The sequence below is a fragment of the Lithobates pipiens genome, unplaced genomic scaffold (assembly GCF_037356315.1).
Source record: "Lithobates pipiens isolate NorthernLeopardFrog02 unplaced genomic scaffold, aLitPip1_a1.2 Scaffold_30, whole genome shotgun sequence".
NCBI lineage: Eukaryota > Metazoa > Chordata > Amphibia > Anura > Ranidae > Lithobates > Lithobates pipiens.
The window spans coordinates 148,806,440-148,821,487 of NW_027507791.1; the positions used below are offsets into that span (position 1 = coordinate 148,806,440).

Genomic DNA, 15,048 nt, shown 5'->3' on the forward strand with positions numbered 1-15,048 from the left:
CCAAAGCCAACAACATAATGGAAAAAAGCCTACGGCACTTGGTATTCGCAGGCGGTCTCCCATCCAGGTACTAGCCAGGCACGACCCTAATTAACATCCGAGATCAGACGAGATCGAGCGCATTCAGGGTGATGTGGTCTTAGGCAATCTTGCACCCTACTTACAACTCTCTTGACAAAAGCCAAGGTGGTCACCTCGGGCAATCGAGAGGAAAAATACAGCAGGTCGCCAAAGCCAACAACATAATGGAAAAAAGCCTACGGCACCTGGTATTCCCAGGCGGTCTCCCATCCAGGTACTAACCAGGCCCGACCCTGCTTAGCATCCGAGATCAGACGAGATCGAGTGCATTCAGGGTGATGTGGCCGTAGGCGATCTTCCACCCTACTTACAACTCTCTTGACAAAAGCCAAGGTGGTCACCTCGGGCAATCGAGAGGAAAAATACAGCAGGTCGCCAAAGCCAACAACATGATGGAAAAAAGCCTACGGCACCTGGTATTCCCAGGCGGTCTCCCATCCAGGTACTAACCAGGCCCACCCTGCTTAGCATCCGAGATCAGACGAAATCAAGCGCATTCAGGGTGATGTGGCCGTAGGCGATCTTGCACCCTACTTACAACTCTCTTGACAAAAGCCAAGGTGGTCACCTCTTGCAATCGAGAGGAAAAATACAGCAGGTCGCCAAAGCCAACAACATAATGGAAAAAAGCCTACGGCACCTGGTATTCCCATGCAGTCTCCCATCGAGGTACTAACCAGGCCCGACCCTGCTTAGCATCCGAGATCAGACGAGATCGAGCGCATTCAGGGTGATGTGGCCGTAGGCGATCTTGCACCCTACTTACAACTCTCTTGACAAAAGCCAAGGTGGTCACCTCTTGCAAACGAGAGGAAAAATACAGCAGGTCGCCAAAGCCAACAACATAATGGAAAAAAGCCTACGGCACTTGGTATTCGCAGGCGGTCTCCCATCCAGGTACTAACCAGGCACGACCCTAATTAACATCCGAGATCAGACGAGATCGAGCGCATTCAGAGTGATGTGGTCTTAGGCAATCTTGCACCCTACTTACAACTCTCTTGACAAAAGCCAAGGTGGTCACCTCGGGCAATCGAGAGGAAAAATACAGCAGGTCACCAAAGCCAACAACATAATGGAAAAAAGCCTACAGCACATAGTATTCCCAGGCGGTCTCCCATCCAGGTACTAACCAGGCCCGACCCTGCTTAGCTTCCGAGATCAGACGCATTCAGGGTGATGTGGCCGCAGGTGATCTTGCACCCTACTTACAACTCTCTTGACAAAAGCCAAGGTGGTCACCTCGGGCAATCGAGAGGAAAAATACAGCAGGTCGCCAAAGCCAACAACATAATGGAAAAAAGCCTACGGCACCTGGTATTCCCAGGCGGTCTCCCATCCAGGTACTAACCAGGCCCGACCCTGCTTTGCATCTGAGATCAGACGAGATCGAGCACATTCAGGGTGATGTGGCCATAGGCGATCTTTGCACCCTACTTACAACTCTCTTGACAAAAGCCAAGGTGGTCACCTCGGGCAATCGAGAGGAAAAATACAGCAGGTCGCCAAAGGCAACAACATAATGGAAAAAATCCTACGGCACCTGGTATTCCCAGGCAGTCTCCCATCCAGGTACTAACCAGGCACGACCCTGCTTAGCATCCGAGATCAGATGAGATCGAGCGCATTCAGGGTGATGTGGCCGTAGGCGATCTTGCACCCTACTTACAACTCTCTTGACAAAAGCCAAGGTGGTCACCTTGGGCAATCGAGAGGAAAAATACAGCAGGTCGCCAAAGCCAACAACATAATGGAAAAAACCCTATGGCACCTGGTATTCCCAGGCGGTCTCCCATCCAGGTACTAACCAGGCCCGACCCTGCTTAGCATCCGAGATCAGACGAGATCGAGCGCATTCAGGGTGATGTGGCCGTAGGGGATCTTGCACCCTACTTACAACTCTCTTGACAAAAGCCAAGGTGGTCACCTCGGGCAATCGAGAGGAAAAATACAGCAGGTCGCCAAAGCCAACAACATAATGGAAAAAAGCCTACGGCACCTGGTATTCCCAGGCGGTCTCCCATCCAGGTACTAACCAGGCCCGACCCTGCTTAGCATCCGAGATCAGACGAGATCGAGCACATTCAGGGTGATGTGGCCGTAGGCTATCTTCAGCCCTACTTACAACTCTCTTGACAAAAGCCAAGGTGGTCACCTCGGGCAATCGAGAGGAAAAATACAGCAGGTCGCCAAAGCCAACAACATAATGGAAAAAAGCCTACGGCACCTGGTATTCCCAGGCGGTCTCCCATCCAGGTACTAACCAGGCCCGACCCTGCTTAGCACCCGAGATCAGACGAGATCGAGCGCATTCAGGGTGATGTGGCCGTAGGCGATCTCGTACCCTACTTACAACTCTCTTGACAAAAGCCAAGGTGGTCACCTCGGGCAATCGAGAGGAAAAATACAGCAGGTCGCCAAAGCCAACAACATAATGGAAAAAAGCGTACGGCACCTGGTATTCCCAGGCGGTCTCCCATCCAGGTACTAACCAGGCCCGACCCTGCTTAGCATCCGAGATCAGACGAGATGGAGCGCATTCAGGGTGATGTGGCCATAGGCGATCTTGCACCCTACTTACAACTCTCTTGACAAAAGCCAAGGTGGTCACCTCGGGCAATCGAGAGGAAAAATACAGCAGGTCGCCAAAGCCAACAACATAATGGAAAAAAGCCTACGGCACCTGGTATTCCCAGGCGGTCTCCCATCCAGGTACTAACCAGGCCCGACCCTGCTTAGCATCCGAGATCAGACGAGATCGAGTGCATTCAGGGTGATGTGGCCGTAGGCGATCTTCCACCCTACTTACAACTCTCTTGACAAAAGCCAAGGTGGTCACCTCTTGCAAACGAGAGGAAAAATACAGCAGGTCGCCAAAGCCAACAACATAATGGAAAAAAGCCTACGGCACTTGGTATTCGCAGGCGGTCTCCCATCCAGGTACTAACCAGGCACGACCCTAATTAACATCCGAGATCAGACGAGATCGAGCGCATTCAGGGTGATGTGGTCTTAGGCAATCTTGCACCCTACTTACAACTCTCTTGACAAAAGCCAAGGTGGTCACCTCGGGCAATCGAGAGGAAAAATACAGCAGGTCGCCAAAGCCAACAACATAATGGAAAAAAGCGTACGGCACCTGGTATTCCCAGGCGGTCTCCCATCCAGGTACTAACCAGGCCCAACCCTGCTTTGCATCTGAGATCAGACGAGATCGAGCACATTCAGGGTGATGTGGCCATAGGCGATCTTTGCACCCTACTTACAACTCTCTTGACAAAAGCCAAGGTGGTCACCTCGGGCAATCGAGAGGAAAAATACAGCAGGTCGCCAAAGGCAACAACATAATGGAAAAAATGCTACGGCACCTGGTATTCCCAGGCAGTCTCCCATCCAGGTACTAACCAGGCCCGACCCTGCTTAGCATCCGAGATCAGATGAGATCGAGCGCATTCAGGGTGATGTGGCCGTAGGCGATCTTGCACCCTACTTACAACTCTCTTGACAAAAGCCAAGGTGGTCACCTTGGGCAATCGAGAGGAAAAATACAGCAGGTCGCCAAAGCCAACAACATAATGGAAAAAACCCTATGGCACCTGGTATTCCCAGGCGGTCTCCCATCCAGGTACTAACCAGGCCCGACCCTGCTTAGCATCCGAGATCAGACGAGATTGAGCGCATTCAGGGTGATGTGGCCGTAGGGGATCTTGCACCCTACTTACAACTCTCTTGACAAAAGCCAAGGTGGTCACCTCGGGCAATCGAGAGGAAAAATACAGCAGGTCGCCAAAGCCAACAACATAATGGAAAAAAGCCTACGGCACCTGGTATTCCCAGGCGGTCTCCCATCCAGGTACTAACCAGGCCCGACCCTGCTTAGCATCCGAGATCAGACGAGATCGAGCGCATTCAGGGTGATGTGGCCGTAGGCAATCTTGCACCCTACTTACAACTCTGTTGACAAAAGCCAAGGTGGTCACCTCCGGCAATCGAGAGGAAAAATACAGCAGGTCGCCAAAGCCAACAACATAATGGAAAAAAGCCTACGGCACCTGGTATTCCCAGGCAGTCTCCCATCCAGGTACTAACCAGGCCCGACCCTGCTTAGCATCCGAGATCAGATGAGATCGAGCGCATTCAGGGTGATGTGGCCGTAGGCGATCTTGCACCCTACTTACAACTCTCTTGACAAAAGCCAAGGTGGTCACCTTGGGCAATCGAGAGGAAAAATACAGCAGGTCGCCAAAGCCAACAACATAATGGAAAAAACCCTATGGCACCTGGTATTCCCAGGCGGTCTCCCATCCAGGTACGAACCAGGCCCGACCCTGCTTAGCATCCGAGATCAGATGAGATCGAGCGCATTCAGGGTGATGTGGCCGTAGGGGATCTTGCACCCTACTTACAACTCTCTTGACAAAAGCCAAGGTGGTCACCTCGGGCAATCGAGAGGAAAAATACAGCAGGTCGCCAAAGCCAACAACATAATGGAAAAAAGCCTACGGCACCTGGTATTCCCAGGCGGTCTCCCATCCAGGTACTAACCAGGCCCGACCCTGCTTAGCATCCGAGATCAGACGAGATCGAGCACATTCAGGGTGATGTGGCCGTAGGCTATCTTGAACCCTACTTACAACTCTCTTGACAAAAGCCAAGGTGGTCACCTCGGGCAATCGAGAGGAAAAATACAGCAGGTCGCCAAAGCCAACAACATAATGGAAAAAAGCCTACGGCACCTGGTATTCCCAGGCGGTCTCCCATCCAGGTACTAACCAGGCCCGACCCTGCTTAGCATCCGAGATCAGACGAGATCGAGTGCATTCAGGGTGATGTGGCCGTAGGCGATCTTCCACCCTACTTACAACTCTCTTGACAAAAGCCAAGGTGGTCACCTCTTGCAATCGAGAGGAAAAATACAGCAGGTCGCCAAAGCCAACAACATAATGGAAAAAAGCCTACGGCACCTGGTATTCCCAGGCGGTCTCCCATCCAGGTACTAACCAGGCCCGACCCTGCTTAGCATCCGAGATCAGACGAGATCGAGCGCATTCAGGGTGATGTGGCCGTAGGCGATCTTGCACCCTACTTACAACTCTCTTGACAAAAGCCAAGGTGGTCACCTCTTGCAAACGAGAGGAAAAATACAGCAGGTCGCCAAAGCCAACAACATAATGGAAAAAAGCCTACGGCACCTGGTATTCCCAGGCGGTCTCCCATCCAGGTACTAACCAGGCCCGACCCTGCTTAGCACCCGAGATCAGACGAGATCGAGCGCATTCAGGGTGATGTGGCCGTAGGCGATCTCGTACCCTACTTACAACTCTCTTGACAAAAGCCAAGGTGGTCACCTCGGGCAATCGAGAGGAAAAATACAGCAGGTCGCCAAAGCCAACAACATAATGGAAAAAAGCGTACGGCACCTGGTATTCCCAGGCGGTCTCCCATCCAGGTACTAACCAGGCCCGACCCTGCTTAGCATCCGAGATCAGACGAGATGGAGCGCATTCAGGGTGATGTGGCCATAGGCGATCTTGCACCCTACTTACAACTCTCTTGACAAAAGCCAAGGTGGTCACCTCGGGCAATCGAGAGGAAAAATACAGCAGGTCGCCAAAGCCAACAACATAATGGAAAAAAGCCTACGGCACCTGGTATTCCCAGGCGGTCTCCCATCCAGGTACTAACCAGGCCCGACCCTGCTTAGCATCCGAGATCAGACGAGATCGAGTGCATTCAGGGTGATGTGGCCGTAGGCGATCTTCCACCCTACTTACAACTCTCTTGACAAAAGCCAAGGTGGTCACCTCTTGCAATCGAGAGGAAAAATACAGCAGGTCGCCAAAGCCAACAACATAATGGAAAAAAGCCTACGGCACCTGGTATTCCCAGGCGGTCTCCCATCCAGGTACTAACCAGGCCCGACCCTGCTTAGCATCCGAGATCAGACGAGATCGAGCGCATTCAGGGTGATGTGGCCGTAGGCAATCTTGCACCCTACTTACAACTCTCTTGACAAAAGCCAAGGTGGTCACCTCTTGCAAACGAGAGGAAAAATACAGCAGGTCGCCAAAGCCAACAACATAATGGAAAAAAGCCTACGACACTTGGTATTCGCAGGCGGTCTCCCATCCAGGTACTAACCAGGCACGACCCTAATTAACATCCGAGATCAGACGAGATCGAGCGCATTCAGGGTGATGTGGTCTTAGGCAATCTTGCACCCTACTTACAACTCTCTTGACAAAAGCCAAGGTGGTCACCTCGGGCAATCGAGAGGAAAAATACAGCAGGTCGCCAAAGCCAACAACATAATGGAAAAAAGCGTACGGCACCTGGTATTCCCAGGCGGTCTCCCATCCAGGTACTAACCAGGCCCAACCCTGCTTTGCATCTGAGATCAGACGAGATCGAGCACATTCAGGGTGATGTGGCCATAGGCGATCTTTGCACCCTACTTACAACTCTCTTGACAAAAGCCAAGGTGGTCACCTCGGGCAATCGAGAGGAAAAATACAGCAGGTCGCCAAAGGCAACAACATAATGGAAAAAATGCTACGGCACCTGGTATTCCCAGGCAGTCTCCCATCCAGGTACTAACCAGGCCCGACCCTGCTTAGCATCCGAGATCAGATGAGATCGAGCGCATTCAGGGTGATGTGGCCGTAGGCGATCTTGCACCCTACTTACAACTCTCTTGACAAAAGCCAAGGTGGTCACCTTGGGCAATCGAGAGGAAAAATACAGCAGGTCGCCAAAGCCAACAACATAATGGAAAAAACCCTATGGCACCTGGTATTCCCAGGCGGTCTCCCATCCAGGTACTAACCAGGCCCGACCCTGCTTAGCATCCGAGATCAGACGAGATCGAGCGCATTCAGGGTGATGTGGCCGTAGGGGATCTTGCACCCTACTTACAACTCTCTTGACAAAAGCCAAGGTGGTCACCTCGGGCAATCGAGAGGAAAAATACAGCAGGTCGCCAAAGCCAACAACATAATGGAAAAAAGCCTACGGCACCTGGTATTCCCAGGCGGTCTCCCATCCAGGTACTAACCAGGCCCGACCCTGCTTAGCATCCGAGATCAGACGAGATCGAGCGCATTCAGGGTGATGTGGCAGTAGGCAATCTTGCACCCTACTTACAACTCCGTTGACAAAAGCCAAGGTGGTCACCTCCGGCAATCGAGAGGAAAAATACAGCAGGTCGCCAAAGCCAACAACATAATGGAAAAAAGCCTACGACACTTGGTATTCGCAGGCGGTCTCCCATCCAGGTACTAACCAGGCACGACCCTAATTAACATCCGAGATCAGACGAGATCGAGCGCATTCAGGGTGATGTGGTCTTAGGCAATCTTGCACCCTACTTACAACTCTCTTGACAAAAGCCAAGGTGGTCACCTCGGGCAATCGAGAGGAAAAATACAGCAGGTCGCCAAAGCCAACAACATAATGGAAAAAAGCCTACGGCACCTGGTATTCCCAGGCGGTCTCGAATCCAGGTACTAACCAGGCCCACCCTGCTTAGCATCCGAGATCAGACGAAATCGAGCGCATTCAGGGTGATGTGGCCGTAGGCGATCTTGCACCCTACTTACAACTCTCTTGACAAAAGCCAAGGTGGTCACCTCTTGCAATCGAGAGGAAAAATACAGCAGGTCGCCAAAGCCAACAACATAATGGAAAAAAGCCTACGGCACCTGGTATTCCCAGGCAGTCTCCCATCCAGGTACTAACCAGGCCCGACCCTGCTTAGCATCCGAGATCAGACGAGATCGAGCGCATTCAGGGTGATGTGGCCGTAGGCGATCTTGCACCCTACTTACAACTCTCTTGACAAAAGCCAAGGTGGTCACCTCGGGCAATCGAGAGGAAAAATACAGCAGGTCGCCAAAGCCAACAACATAATGGAAAAAAGCCTACGGCACCTGGTATTCGCAGGCGGTCTCCCATCCAGGTACTAACCAGGCCCAACCCTGCTTTGCATCTGAGATCAGACGAGATCGAGCACATTCAGGGTGATGTGGCCATAGGCGATCTTTGCACCCTACTTACAACTCTCTTGACAAAAGCCAAGGTGGTCACCTCGGGCAATCGAGAGGAAAAATACAGCAGGTCGCCAAAGGCAACAACATAATGGAAAAAATGCTACGGCACCTGGTATTCCCAGGCAGTCTCCCATCCAGGTACTAACCAGGCCCGACCCTGCTTAGCATCCGAGATCAGATGAGATCGAGCGCATTCAGGGTGATGTGGCCGTAGGCGATCTTGCACCCTACTTACAACTCTCTTGACAAAAGCCAAGGTGGTCACCTTGGGCAATCGAGAGGAAAAATACAGCAGGTCGCCAAAGCCAACAACATAATGGAAAAAACCCTATGGCACCTGGTATTCCCAGGCGGTCTCCCATCCAGGTACTAACCAGGCCCGACCCTGCTTAGCATCCGAGATCAGACGAGATCGAGCGCATTCAGGGTGATGTGGCCGCAGGGGATCTTGCTCCCTACTTACAACTCTCTTGACAAAAGCCAAGGTGGTCACCTCGGGCAATCGAGAGGAAAAATACAGCAGGTCCCCAAAGCCAACAACATAATGGAAAAAAGCCTACGGCACCTGGTATTCCCAGGCGGACTCCCATCCAGGTACTAACCAGGCCCGACCCTGCTTAGCATCCGAGATCAGACGAGATTGAGCGCATTCAGGGTGATGTGGCCGTAGGCGATCTTGCACCTTACTTACAACTCTCTTGACAAAAGCCAAGGTGGTCACCTCGGGCAATCGAGAGGAAAAATACAGCAGGTCGCCAAAGCCAACAACATAATGGAAAAAAGCCTACGGCACCAGGTATTCCCAGGCGGTCTCCCATCCAGGTACTTACCAGGCCCGATCCTGCTTAGCATCCGAGATCAGACGAGATCGAGCGCATTCAGGGTGATGTGGCTGTAGGCGAACTTGCACCCTACTTAGAACTCTCTTGACAAAAGCCAAGGTGGTCACCTCGGGCAATCGAGAGGAAAAATACAGCAGGTCGCCAAAACCAACAACATAATGGAAAAAAGCCTACGGCACCTGGTATTCCCAGGCGGTCTCCCATCCAAGTACTAACCAGGCACGACCCTGCTTAGCATCCGAGATCAGACGAGATTGAGCGCATTCAGGGTGATGTGGCCGTAGGCGATCTTGCGCCCTACTTACAACTCTCTTGACAAAAGCCAAGGTGGTCACCTCGGGCAAACGAGAGGAAAAATACAGCAGGTCGCCAAAGCAGACAACATAATGGAAAAAAGCCTACGGCACCTGGTATTCCCAGGCGGTCTCCCATCCAGGTACTAACCAGGCCCGACCCTGCTTAGCATCCGAGATCAGACGAGATCGAGCGCATTTAGGGTGATGTGGCCGTAAGCGATCTTGCACCCTACTCAAAACTCTCTTGACAAAAGCCAAGGTGGTCACCTCGGGCAATAGAGAGGATAAATACAGCAGGTCGCCAAAGCCAACAACATAATGGAAAAAAGCCTATGGCACCTGGTATTCCCAGGCGGTCTCCCATCCAGGTACTAACCAGGCCCGACCCTGCTTAGCATCCGAGATCAGACGAGATCAAGCGCATTCAGGGTGATGTGGCCGTAGGCGATCTTGCACCCTACTTACAACTCTCTTGACAAAAGCCAAGGTGGTCACCTTTGGGCAATAGAGAGGAAAAATACAGCAGGTCGCCAAAGCCAACAACATTACGGAAAAAAGCCTACGGCACCTGGTATTCCCAGGCGGTCTCCCATCCAGGTACTAACCAGGCCCGACCCTGCTTAGCATCCGAGATCAGACGAGATCAAGCGCATTCAGGGTGATGTGGCCATAGGCAATCTTGCACCCTACTTAGAACTCTCTTGACAAAAGCCAAGGTGGTCACCTCGGGCAATCGAGAGGATAAATACAGCAGGTCGCCAAAGCCAACAACATAATGGAAAAAAGCCTATGGCACCTGGTATTCCCAGGCGGTCTCCCATCCAGGTACTAACCAGGCCCGACCCTGCTTAGCATCCGAGATCAGACGAGATCGAGCGCATTCAGGGTGATGTGGCCGTAGGTGATCTTGCACCCTACTTACAACTCTCTTGACAAAAGCCAAGGTGGTCACCTCGGGCAATCGAGAGGAAAAATACAGCAGGTCGCCAAAGCCAACAACATAATGGAAAAAAGCCTACGGCACCTGGTATTCCCAGGCGGTCTCCCATCCAAGTACTAACCAGGCACGACCCTGCTTAGCATCCGAGATCAGACGAGATTGAGCGCATTCAGGGTGATGTGGCCGTGGGCGATCTCGCACCCTACTTACAACTCTCTTGACAAAAGCCAAGGTGGTCACCTCGGGCAAACGAGAGGAAAAATACAGCAGGTCGCCAAAGCCAACAACATAATGGAAAAAAGCCTACGGCACCTGGTATTCCCAGGTGGTCTCCCATCCAGGTACTAACCAGGCCCAACCATGCTTAGCATCCGAGATCAGACGAGATCGAGCGCATTCAGGGTGATGTGGCCGTAAGCGATCTTGCACCCTACTTACAACTCTCTTGACAAAAGCCAAGGTGGTCACCTCGGGCAATAGAGAGGAAAAATACAGCAGGTCGCCAAAGCCAACAACATAATGGAAAAAAGCCTACGGCACCTGGTATTCCCAGGCGGTCTCCCATCCAGGTACTAACCAGGCCCGACCCTGCTTAGCATCCGAGATCAGACGAGATCGAGCACATCTAGGGTGATGTGGCCGTAGGCGATCTTGCACCCTACTCAAAACTCTCTTGACAAAAGCCAAGGTGGTCACCTCGGGCAATCGAGAGGATAAATACAGCAGGTCGCCAAAGCCAACAACATAATGGAGAAAAGCCTATGGCACCTGGTATTCCCAGGCGGTCTCCCATCCAGGTACTAACCAGGCCCGACCCTGCTTAGCATCCGAGATCAGACGAGATTGAGCGCATTCAGGGTGATGTGGCCGTAGGCGATCTTGCACCCTACTTACAACTCTCTTGACAAAAGCCAAGGTGGTCACCTCGGGCAATCGAGAGGAAAAATACAGCAGGTCGCCAATGCCGACAACATAATGGAAAAAAACCTACGGCACCTGGTATTCCCAGGCGGTCTCCCATCCAGGTACATTACCAGGCCCGACCCTGCTTAGCATCCGAGATCAGACGAGATCGAGTGCATTCAGGGTGATGTGGCCATAGGCAATCTTGTGCCCTACTTACAACTCTCTTGACATAAACCAAGGTGGTCACCTCGGGCAATCGAGAGGAAAAATACAGCAGGTCGCCAAAGCCAGCAACATAATGGAAAAAAGCCTACGGCACCTGGTATTCCCAGGCGGTCTCCTATCCAGGTACTAACCAGGCCCGACCCTGTTTAGCATCCGAGATAAAAGGAGATCGAGCACATTCAGGGTGATGTGGCCGTAGGCGATCTTTCACCCTACTTACAACTCTCTTGACAAAAGCCAAGGTGGTCACCTCAGGCAATCGAGAGGAAAAATACAGCAGGTCGCCAAAGCCAACAACATAATGGAAAAAAGCCTACGGCACCTGGTATTCCCAGGCGGTCTCCCATCCAGGTACTAACCAGGCCCAACCCTGCTTGGCATCCGAGATCAGATGAGATCGAGCGCATTCAGGGTGATGTGGCCATAGGCGAACTTGCACCCTACTTACAACTCTCTTGACAAAAGCCAAGGTGGTCACCTCGGGCAATCGAGAGGAAAAATACAGCAGGTCGCCAAAGCCAACAACATAATGGAAAAAAGCCTACGGCACCTGGTATTCCCAGGCGGTCTCCCATCCAGGCTACCAACCAGGCCCGACTCTGCTTAGCATCCGAGATCAGACGAGATCGAGTGCATTCAGGGTGATGTGGCCGTAGGCGATCTTACACCCTACTTACAACTCTCTTGACAAAAGCCAAGGTGGATACCTCGGGCAAACGAGAGGAAAAATACAGCAGGTTGCCAAAGCCAACAACATAATGGAAAAAAGCCTACGGCACCTGGTATTCCCAGGCGGTCTCCCATCCAGGTACCAACCAGGCCCGACCCTGCTTAGCATCCGAGATCAGACGAGATGGAGTGCATTCAGGGTGATGTGGCCGTAGGCGATCTTTCACCCTACTTACAACTCTCTTGACAAAAGCCAAGGTGGTCACCTCGGGCAATCGAGAGGAAAAATACAGCAGGTCGCCAAAGCCAACAACATAATGGAAAAAAGCCTACGGCACCTGATATTCCCAGGTGGTCTCCCATCCAGGTACTAACCAGGGCCCACCCTACTTAGCATCCGAGATCAGACGAGATCGAGCGCATTCAGGGTGATGTGGCCGTAGGCGATCTTGCATCCTACTTACAACTCTCTTGACAAAAGCCAAGGTGGTCACCTCGGGCAATCGAGAGGAAAAATACAGCAGGTCGCCAAAGCCAACAACATAATGGAAAAAAGCCTACGGCACCTGGTATTCCCAGGCGGTCTCCCATCCAGGTACTAACCAGGCCCGACCCTGCTTAGCATCCGAGATCAAACGAGATCGAGTGCATTCATGGTGATGTGGCTGTAGGCAATCTCGCCCCCTACTTACAACTCTCTTGACAAAAGCCAAGGTGGTCACCTCGGGCAATTGAGAGGAAAAATACAGCAGGTCGCCAAAGCCAACAACATAATGGAAAAAAGCCTATGGCACCTGGTATTCCCAGGCGGTCTCCCATCCAGGTACTAACCAGGCCCCACCCTGCTTAGCATCCGAGATCAGATGAGATCGAGTTCATTCAGGGTGATGTGGCCATAGTCAATCTTTCACCCTACTTACAACTCTCTTGACAAAAGCCAAGGTGGTCACCTCGGGGGAATCGAGAGGAAAAATACAGTAGGTCGCCAAAGCCAACAACATAATGGAAAAAAGCCTACGGCACCTGGAATTCCCAGGCGGTCTCCCATCCAGGTACTAACCAGGCCTGCCCCTGCTTAGCATCCGAGATCAGATGAGATCGAGCACATTCAGGGGGATGTGGCCGTAGGCAATCTTACACCCTACTTACAACTCTCTTGACAAAAGCCAAGGTGGTCAACTCGGCAATCGAGAGGAAAAATACAGCAGGTCGCCAAAGCCAACAACATAATGGAAAAAAGCCTATGGCACCTGGGATTCCCAGGCGGTCTCCCATCCAGATACTAACCAGGCCCGACCCTGCTTAGCATCCGAGATCAGACGAGATCGAGCGCATTCAGGGTGATGTTGCCGTAGGCGATCTTGCACCATACTTACAACTCTCTTGACAAAAGCCAAGGTGGTCACCTAGGGCAAACGAGAGGAAAAATACAGTAGGTCGCCAAAGCCAACAACATAATGGAAAAAAGCCTACGGCACCTGGAATTCCCAGGCGGTCTCCCATCCAGGTACTAACCAGGCCTGACCCTGCTTAGCATCCGGGATCAGATGAGATCGAGCACATTCAGGGGGATGTGGCCGTAGGCAATCTTACACCCTACTTACAACTCTCTTGACAAAAGCCAAGGTGGTCAACTCGGGCAATCGAGAGGAAAAATACAGCAGGTCGCCAAAGCCAACAACATAATGGAAAAAAGCCTACGGCACCTGGTATTCCCAGGCGGTCTCCCATCCAGGTACCAACCAGGCCCGACCCTGCTTAGCATCCGAGATCAGACGAGATGGAGTGCATTCAGGGTGATGTGGCCGTAGGCGATCTTTCACCCTACTTACAACTCTCTTGACAAAAGCCAAGGTGGTCACCTCGGGCAATCGAGAGGAAAAATACAGCAGGTCGCCAAAGCCAACAACATAATGGAAAAAAGCCTACGGCACCTGATATTCCCAGGTGGTCTCCCGTCCAGGTACTAACCAGGGCCCCCCCTACTTAGCATCCGAGATCAGACGAGATCGAGCGCATTCAGGGTGATGTGGCCGTAGGCGATCTTGCATCCTACTTACAACTCTCTTGACAAAAGCCAAGGTGGTCACCTCGGGCAATCGAGAGGAAAAATACAGCAGGTCGCCAAAGCCAACAACATAATGGAAAAAAGCCTACGGCACCTGGTATTCCCAGGCGGTCTCCCATCCAGGTACTAACCAGGCCCAACCCTGCTTAGCATCTAAGATCAGACGAGATCGAGCGCATTCAGGGTGATGTGGCCATAGGCGACCTTGCACCCTATTTACAACTCTCTTGACAAAAGCCAAGGTGGTCACCTCGGGCAATCGAGAGGAAAAATACAGCAGGTCGCCAAAGCCAACAACATAATGGAAAAAAGCCTACGGCACCTGGTATTCCCAGGCGGTCTCCCATCCAGGTACTAACCAGGCCCAACGCTGCTTAGCATCCGAGATCAGACGAGATCGAGCGCATTCAGATTGATGTGGCCGTAGGCGATCTTGCACCCTACTTACGACTCTCTTGACAAAAGCCAAGGTGGTCACCTCGGGCAATCGAGAGGAAAAATACAGCAGGTCGCCAAAGCCAACAACATAATGGAAAAAAGCCTACGGCACCTGGAATTCCCAGGCGGTCTCCCATCCAGGTACTAACCAGGCCTGACCCTGCTTAGCATCCGAGATCAGATAAGATCGAGCACATTCAGGGGGATGTGGCCGTAGGCAATCTTACACCCTACTTACAACTCTCTTGACAAAAGCCAAGGTGGTCAACTCGGGCAATCGAGAGGAAAAATACAGCAGGTCGCCAAAGCCAACAACATAATGGAAAAAAGCCTATGGCACCTGGGATTCCCAGGCGGTCTCCCATCCAGGTACTAACCAGGCCCGACCCTGCTTAGCATCCGAGATCAGACGAGATCGAGCGCATTCAGGTTGATGTGGCCGTAGGTAATCTTGCACCCTACTTACAACTCTCTTGACAAAAGCCAAGGTGGTCACCTCAGGCAATCGAGAGGAAAAATACAGCATGTCGCCAAA

At 52.1% G+C, this 15,048-nt stretch overlaps 39 non-coding genes and 27 pseudogenes across 39 annotated transcripts; all 66 read right to left on the reverse strand.

The window, feature by feature from the left end:
* Window positions 1–26: 26 nt before the first annotated feature.
* LOC143948784 (5S ribosomal RNA) lies at window positions 27–145 on the reverse strand (annotated as a pseudogene).
* Window positions 146–254: 109 nt separating this feature from the next.
* On the reverse strand, window positions 255–373 carry LOC143951420 (5S ribosomal RNA). Its single transcript, XR_013266694.1, has one exon. It is a non-coding gene; the product is annotated as a 5S ribosomal RNA (ribosomal RNA).
* A 109-nt stretch (window positions 374–482) lies between these two features.
* LOC143944353 (5S ribosomal RNA) lies at window positions 483–600 on the reverse strand (annotated as a pseudogene).
* A 109-nt stretch (window positions 601–709) lies between these two features.
* On the reverse strand, window positions 710–828 carry LOC143951731 (5S ribosomal RNA). Its single transcript, XR_013266975.1, has one exon. It is a non-coding gene; the product is annotated as a 5S ribosomal RNA (ribosomal RNA).
* A 109-nt stretch (window positions 829–937) lies between these two features.
* On the reverse strand, window positions 938–1,056 carry LOC143949002 (5S ribosomal RNA; annotated as a pseudogene).
* A 109-nt stretch (window positions 1,057–1,165) lies between these two features.
* LOC143949582 (5S ribosomal RNA) lies at window positions 1,166–1,274 on the reverse strand (annotated as a pseudogene).
* A 109-nt stretch (window positions 1,275–1,383) lies between these two features.
* On the reverse strand, window positions 1,384–1,502 carry LOC143943777 (5S ribosomal RNA; annotated as a pseudogene).
* A 110-nt stretch (window positions 1,503–1,612) lies between these two features.
* Window positions 1,613–1,731, reverse strand: LOC143953198 (5S ribosomal RNA). Its single transcript, XR_013268302.1, has one exon. It is a non-coding gene; the product is annotated as a 5S ribosomal RNA (ribosomal RNA).
* A 109-nt stretch (window positions 1,732–1,840) lies between these two features.
* LOC143951250 (5S ribosomal RNA) lies at window positions 1,841–1,959 on the reverse strand. The gene has a single exon (XR_013266540.1). It is a non-coding gene; the product is annotated as a 5S ribosomal RNA (ribosomal RNA).
* A 109-nt stretch (window positions 1,960–2,068) lies between these two features.
* Window positions 2,069–2,187, reverse strand: LOC143949037 (5S ribosomal RNA). The gene has a single exon (XR_013265451.1). It is a non-coding gene; the product is annotated as a 5S ribosomal RNA (ribosomal RNA).
* A 109-nt stretch (window positions 2,188–2,296) lies between these two features.
* Window positions 2,297–2,415, reverse strand: LOC143950508 (5S ribosomal RNA). Its single transcript, XR_013265869.1, has one exon. It is a non-coding gene; the product is annotated as a 5S ribosomal RNA (ribosomal RNA).
* A 109-nt stretch (window positions 2,416–2,524) lies between these two features.
* LOC143945147 (5S ribosomal RNA) lies at window positions 2,525–2,643 on the reverse strand (annotated as a pseudogene).
* Window positions 2,644–2,752: 109 nt separating this feature from the next.
* LOC143951542 (5S ribosomal RNA) lies at window positions 2,753–2,871 on the reverse strand. The gene has a single exon (XR_013266805.1). It is a non-coding gene; the product is annotated as a 5S ribosomal RNA (ribosomal RNA).
* Window positions 2,872–2,980: 109 nt separating this feature from the next.
* On the reverse strand, window positions 2,981–3,099 carry LOC143948626 (5S ribosomal RNA; annotated as a pseudogene).
* Window positions 3,100–3,208: 109 nt separating this feature from the next.
* LOC143945460 (5S ribosomal RNA) lies at window positions 3,209–3,327 on the reverse strand (annotated as a pseudogene).
* Window positions 3,328–3,437: 110 nt separating this feature from the next.
* LOC143954907 (5S ribosomal RNA) lies at window positions 3,438–3,556 on the reverse strand (annotated as a pseudogene).
* Window positions 3,557–3,665: 109 nt separating this feature from the next.
* On the reverse strand, window positions 3,666–3,784 carry LOC143954734 (5S ribosomal RNA). Its single transcript, XR_013269695.1, has one exon. It is a non-coding gene; the product is annotated as a 5S ribosomal RNA (ribosomal RNA).
* A 109-nt stretch (window positions 3,785–3,893) lies between these two features.
* On the reverse strand, window positions 3,894–4,012 carry LOC143951439 (5S ribosomal RNA). Its single transcript, XR_013266711.1, has one exon. It is a non-coding gene; the product is annotated as a 5S ribosomal RNA (ribosomal RNA).
* Window positions 4,013–4,121: 109 nt separating this feature from the next.
* On the reverse strand, window positions 4,122–4,240 carry LOC143948203 (5S ribosomal RNA). The gene has a single exon (XR_013265375.1). It is a non-coding gene; the product is annotated as a 5S ribosomal RNA (ribosomal RNA).
* Window positions 4,241–4,349: 109 nt separating this feature from the next.
* LOC143952565 (5S ribosomal RNA) lies at window positions 4,350–4,468 on the reverse strand. The gene has a single exon (XR_013267730.1). It is a non-coding gene; the product is annotated as a 5S ribosomal RNA (ribosomal RNA).
* Window positions 4,469–4,577: 109 nt separating this feature from the next.
* On the reverse strand, window positions 4,578–4,696 carry LOC143949049 (5S ribosomal RNA). The gene has a single exon (XR_013265452.1). It is a non-coding gene; the product is annotated as a 5S ribosomal RNA (ribosomal RNA).
* Window positions 4,697–4,805: 109 nt separating this feature from the next.
* On the reverse strand, window positions 4,806–4,924 carry LOC143951665 (5S ribosomal RNA). Its single transcript, XR_013266916.1, has one exon. It is a non-coding gene; the product is annotated as a 5S ribosomal RNA (ribosomal RNA).
* A 109-nt stretch (window positions 4,925–5,033) lies between these two features.
* On the reverse strand, window positions 5,034–5,152 carry LOC143951451 (5S ribosomal RNA). The gene has a single exon (XR_013266722.1). It is a non-coding gene; the product is annotated as a 5S ribosomal RNA (ribosomal RNA).
* A 109-nt stretch (window positions 5,153–5,261) lies between these two features.
* Window positions 5,262–5,380, reverse strand: LOC143950509 (5S ribosomal RNA). The gene has a single exon (XR_013265870.1). It is a non-coding gene; the product is annotated as a 5S ribosomal RNA (ribosomal RNA).
* Window positions 5,381–5,489: 109 nt separating this feature from the next.
* LOC143945148 (5S ribosomal RNA) lies at window positions 5,490–5,608 on the reverse strand (annotated as a pseudogene).
* Window positions 5,609–5,717: 109 nt separating this feature from the next.
* On the reverse strand, window positions 5,718–5,836 carry LOC143951788 (5S ribosomal RNA). The gene has a single exon (XR_013267027.1). It is a non-coding gene; the product is annotated as a 5S ribosomal RNA (ribosomal RNA).
* Window positions 5,837–5,945: 109 nt separating this feature from the next.
* Window positions 5,946–6,064, reverse strand: LOC143951463 (5S ribosomal RNA). The gene has a single exon (XR_013266733.1). It is a non-coding gene; the product is annotated as a 5S ribosomal RNA (ribosomal RNA).
* Window positions 6,065–6,173: 109 nt separating this feature from the next.
* LOC143947998 (5S ribosomal RNA) lies at window positions 6,174–6,292 on the reverse strand (annotated as a pseudogene).
* A 109-nt stretch (window positions 6,293–6,401) lies between these two features.
* LOC143945461 (5S ribosomal RNA) lies at window positions 6,402–6,520 on the reverse strand (annotated as a pseudogene).
* Window positions 6,521–6,630: 110 nt separating this feature from the next.
* Window positions 6,631–6,749, reverse strand: LOC143954908 (5S ribosomal RNA; annotated as a pseudogene).
* Window positions 6,750–6,858: 109 nt separating this feature from the next.
* LOC143951252 (5S ribosomal RNA) lies at window positions 6,859–6,977 on the reverse strand. The gene has a single exon (XR_013266541.1). It is a non-coding gene; the product is annotated as a 5S ribosomal RNA (ribosomal RNA).
* A 109-nt stretch (window positions 6,978–7,086) lies between these two features.
* Window positions 7,087–7,205, reverse strand: LOC143951997 (5S ribosomal RNA). Its single transcript, XR_013267216.1, has one exon. It is a non-coding gene; the product is annotated as a 5S ribosomal RNA (ribosomal RNA).
* Window positions 7,206–7,314: 109 nt separating this feature from the next.
* Window positions 7,315–7,433, reverse strand: LOC143947999 (5S ribosomal RNA; annotated as a pseudogene).
* A 109-nt stretch (window positions 7,434–7,542) lies between these two features.
* Window positions 7,543–7,660, reverse strand: LOC143948150 (5S ribosomal RNA; annotated as a pseudogene).
* A 109-nt stretch (window positions 7,661–7,769) lies between these two features.
* LOC143950635 (5S ribosomal RNA) lies at window positions 7,770–7,888 on the reverse strand. Its single transcript, XR_013265984.1, has one exon. It is a non-coding gene; the product is annotated as a 5S ribosomal RNA (ribosomal RNA).
* Window positions 7,889–7,997: 109 nt separating this feature from the next.
* LOC143945266 (5S ribosomal RNA) lies at window positions 7,998–8,116 on the reverse strand (annotated as a pseudogene).
* Window positions 8,117–8,226: 110 nt separating this feature from the next.
* Window positions 8,227–8,345, reverse strand: LOC143954910 (5S ribosomal RNA; annotated as a pseudogene).
* A 109-nt stretch (window positions 8,346–8,454) lies between these two features.
* LOC143952464 (5S ribosomal RNA) lies at window positions 8,455–8,573 on the reverse strand. The gene has a single exon (XR_013267639.1). It is a non-coding gene; the product is annotated as a 5S ribosomal RNA (ribosomal RNA).
* Window positions 8,574–8,682: 109 nt separating this feature from the next.
* LOC143953552 (5S ribosomal RNA) lies at window positions 8,683–8,801 on the reverse strand. The gene has a single exon (XR_013268623.1). It is a non-coding gene; the product is annotated as a 5S ribosomal RNA (ribosomal RNA).
* A 109-nt stretch (window positions 8,802–8,910) lies between these two features.
* LOC143955035 (5S ribosomal RNA) lies at window positions 8,911–9,029 on the reverse strand (annotated as a pseudogene).
* Window positions 9,030–9,138: 109 nt separating this feature from the next.
* Window positions 9,139–9,257, reverse strand: LOC143952642 (5S ribosomal RNA). Its single transcript, XR_013267800.1, has one exon. It is a non-coding gene; the product is annotated as a 5S ribosomal RNA (ribosomal RNA).
* Window positions 9,258–9,366: 109 nt separating this feature from the next.
* On the reverse strand, window positions 9,367–9,485 carry LOC143952043 (5S ribosomal RNA). The gene has a single exon (XR_013267258.1). It is a non-coding gene; the product is annotated as a 5S ribosomal RNA (ribosomal RNA).
* A 109-nt stretch (window positions 9,486–9,594) lies between these two features.
* Window positions 9,595–9,713, reverse strand: LOC143952725 (5S ribosomal RNA). The gene has a single exon (XR_013267874.1). It is a non-coding gene; the product is annotated as a 5S ribosomal RNA (ribosomal RNA).
* A 110-nt stretch (window positions 9,714–9,823) lies between these two features.
* LOC143951203 (5S ribosomal RNA) lies at window positions 9,824–9,942 on the reverse strand. Its single transcript, XR_013266497.1, has one exon. It is a non-coding gene; the product is annotated as a 5S ribosomal RNA (ribosomal RNA).
* A 109-nt stretch (window positions 9,943–10,051) lies between these two features.
* On the reverse strand, window positions 10,052–10,170 carry LOC143952944 (5S ribosomal RNA). Its single transcript, XR_013268072.1, has one exon. It is a non-coding gene; the product is annotated as a 5S ribosomal RNA (ribosomal RNA).
* A 109-nt stretch (window positions 10,171–10,279) lies between these two features.
* On the reverse strand, window positions 10,280–10,398 carry LOC143955029 (5S ribosomal RNA; annotated as a pseudogene).
* A 109-nt stretch (window positions 10,399–10,507) lies between these two features.
* LOC143951268 (5S ribosomal RNA) lies at window positions 10,508–10,626 on the reverse strand. The gene has a single exon (XR_013266556.1). It is a non-coding gene; the product is annotated as a 5S ribosomal RNA (ribosomal RNA).
* A 109-nt stretch (window positions 10,627–10,735) lies between these two features.
* Window positions 10,736–10,854, reverse strand: LOC143952362 (5S ribosomal RNA). The gene has a single exon (XR_013267546.1). It is a non-coding gene; the product is annotated as a 5S ribosomal RNA (ribosomal RNA).
* A 109-nt stretch (window positions 10,855–10,963) lies between these two features.
* LOC143954536 (5S ribosomal RNA) lies at window positions 10,964–11,082 on the reverse strand. Its single transcript, XR_013269518.1, has one exon. It is a non-coding gene; the product is annotated as a 5S ribosomal RNA (ribosomal RNA).
* A 109-nt stretch (window positions 11,083–11,191) lies between these two features.
* Window positions 11,192–11,311, reverse strand: LOC143953382 (5S ribosomal RNA). The gene has a single exon (XR_013268470.1). It is a non-coding gene; the product is annotated as a 5S ribosomal RNA (ribosomal RNA).
* Window positions 11,312–11,420: 109 nt separating this feature from the next.
* Window positions 11,421–11,539, reverse strand: LOC143947253 (5S ribosomal RNA; annotated as a pseudogene).
* Window positions 11,540–11,648: 109 nt separating this feature from the next.
* On the reverse strand, window positions 11,649–11,767 carry LOC143946777 (5S ribosomal RNA). The gene has a single exon (XR_013265242.1). It is a non-coding gene; the product is annotated as a 5S ribosomal RNA (ribosomal RNA).
* Window positions 11,768–11,876: 109 nt separating this feature from the next.
* Window positions 11,877–11,996, reverse strand: LOC143945408 (5S ribosomal RNA; annotated as a pseudogene).
* Window positions 11,997–12,105: 109 nt separating this feature from the next.
* On the reverse strand, window positions 12,106–12,224 carry LOC143954021 (5S ribosomal RNA). The gene has a single exon (XR_013269050.1). It is a non-coding gene; the product is annotated as a 5S ribosomal RNA (ribosomal RNA).
* Window positions 12,225–12,333: 109 nt separating this feature from the next.
* LOC143954760 (5S ribosomal RNA) lies at window positions 12,334–12,452 on the reverse strand. Its single transcript, XR_013269719.1, has one exon. It is a non-coding gene; the product is annotated as a 5S ribosomal RNA (ribosomal RNA).
* A 109-nt stretch (window positions 12,453–12,561) lies between these two features.
* Window positions 12,562–12,680, reverse strand: LOC143953388 (5S ribosomal RNA). Its single transcript, XR_013268475.1, has one exon. It is a non-coding gene; the product is annotated as a 5S ribosomal RNA (ribosomal RNA).
* A 109-nt stretch (window positions 12,681–12,789) lies between these two features.
* Window positions 12,790–12,908, reverse strand: LOC143952970 (5S ribosomal RNA). The gene has a single exon (XR_013268096.1). It is a non-coding gene; the product is annotated as a 5S ribosomal RNA (ribosomal RNA).
* A 110-nt stretch (window positions 12,909–13,018) lies between these two features.
* Window positions 13,019–13,137, reverse strand: LOC143955021 (5S ribosomal RNA; annotated as a pseudogene).
* A 108-nt stretch (window positions 13,138–13,245) lies between these two features.
* On the reverse strand, window positions 13,246–13,364 carry LOC143943557 (5S ribosomal RNA; annotated as a pseudogene).
* A 109-nt stretch (window positions 13,365–13,473) lies between these two features.
* Window positions 13,474–13,592, reverse strand: LOC143944812 (5S ribosomal RNA; annotated as a pseudogene).
* Window positions 13,593–13,701: 109 nt separating this feature from the next.
* On the reverse strand, window positions 13,702–13,820 carry LOC143954022 (5S ribosomal RNA). Its single transcript, XR_013269051.1, has one exon. It is a non-coding gene; the product is annotated as a 5S ribosomal RNA (ribosomal RNA).
* Window positions 13,821–13,929: 109 nt separating this feature from the next.
* LOC143945984 (5S ribosomal RNA) lies at window positions 13,930–14,048 on the reverse strand (annotated as a pseudogene).
* A 109-nt stretch (window positions 14,049–14,157) lies between these two features.
* Window positions 14,158–14,276, reverse strand: LOC143954029 (5S ribosomal RNA). Its single transcript, XR_013269057.1, has one exon. It is a non-coding gene; the product is annotated as a 5S ribosomal RNA (ribosomal RNA).
* Window positions 14,277–14,385: 109 nt separating this feature from the next.
* LOC143953239 (5S ribosomal RNA) lies at window positions 14,386–14,504 on the reverse strand. Its single transcript, XR_013268340.1, has one exon. It is a non-coding gene; the product is annotated as a 5S ribosomal RNA (ribosomal RNA).
* Window positions 14,505–14,613: 109 nt separating this feature from the next.
* LOC143944255 (5S ribosomal RNA) lies at window positions 14,614–14,732 on the reverse strand (annotated as a pseudogene).
* A 109-nt stretch (window positions 14,733–14,841) lies between these two features.
* LOC143944429 (5S ribosomal RNA) lies at window positions 14,842–14,960 on the reverse strand (annotated as a pseudogene).
* Window positions 14,961–15,048: the final 88 nt, after the last annotated feature.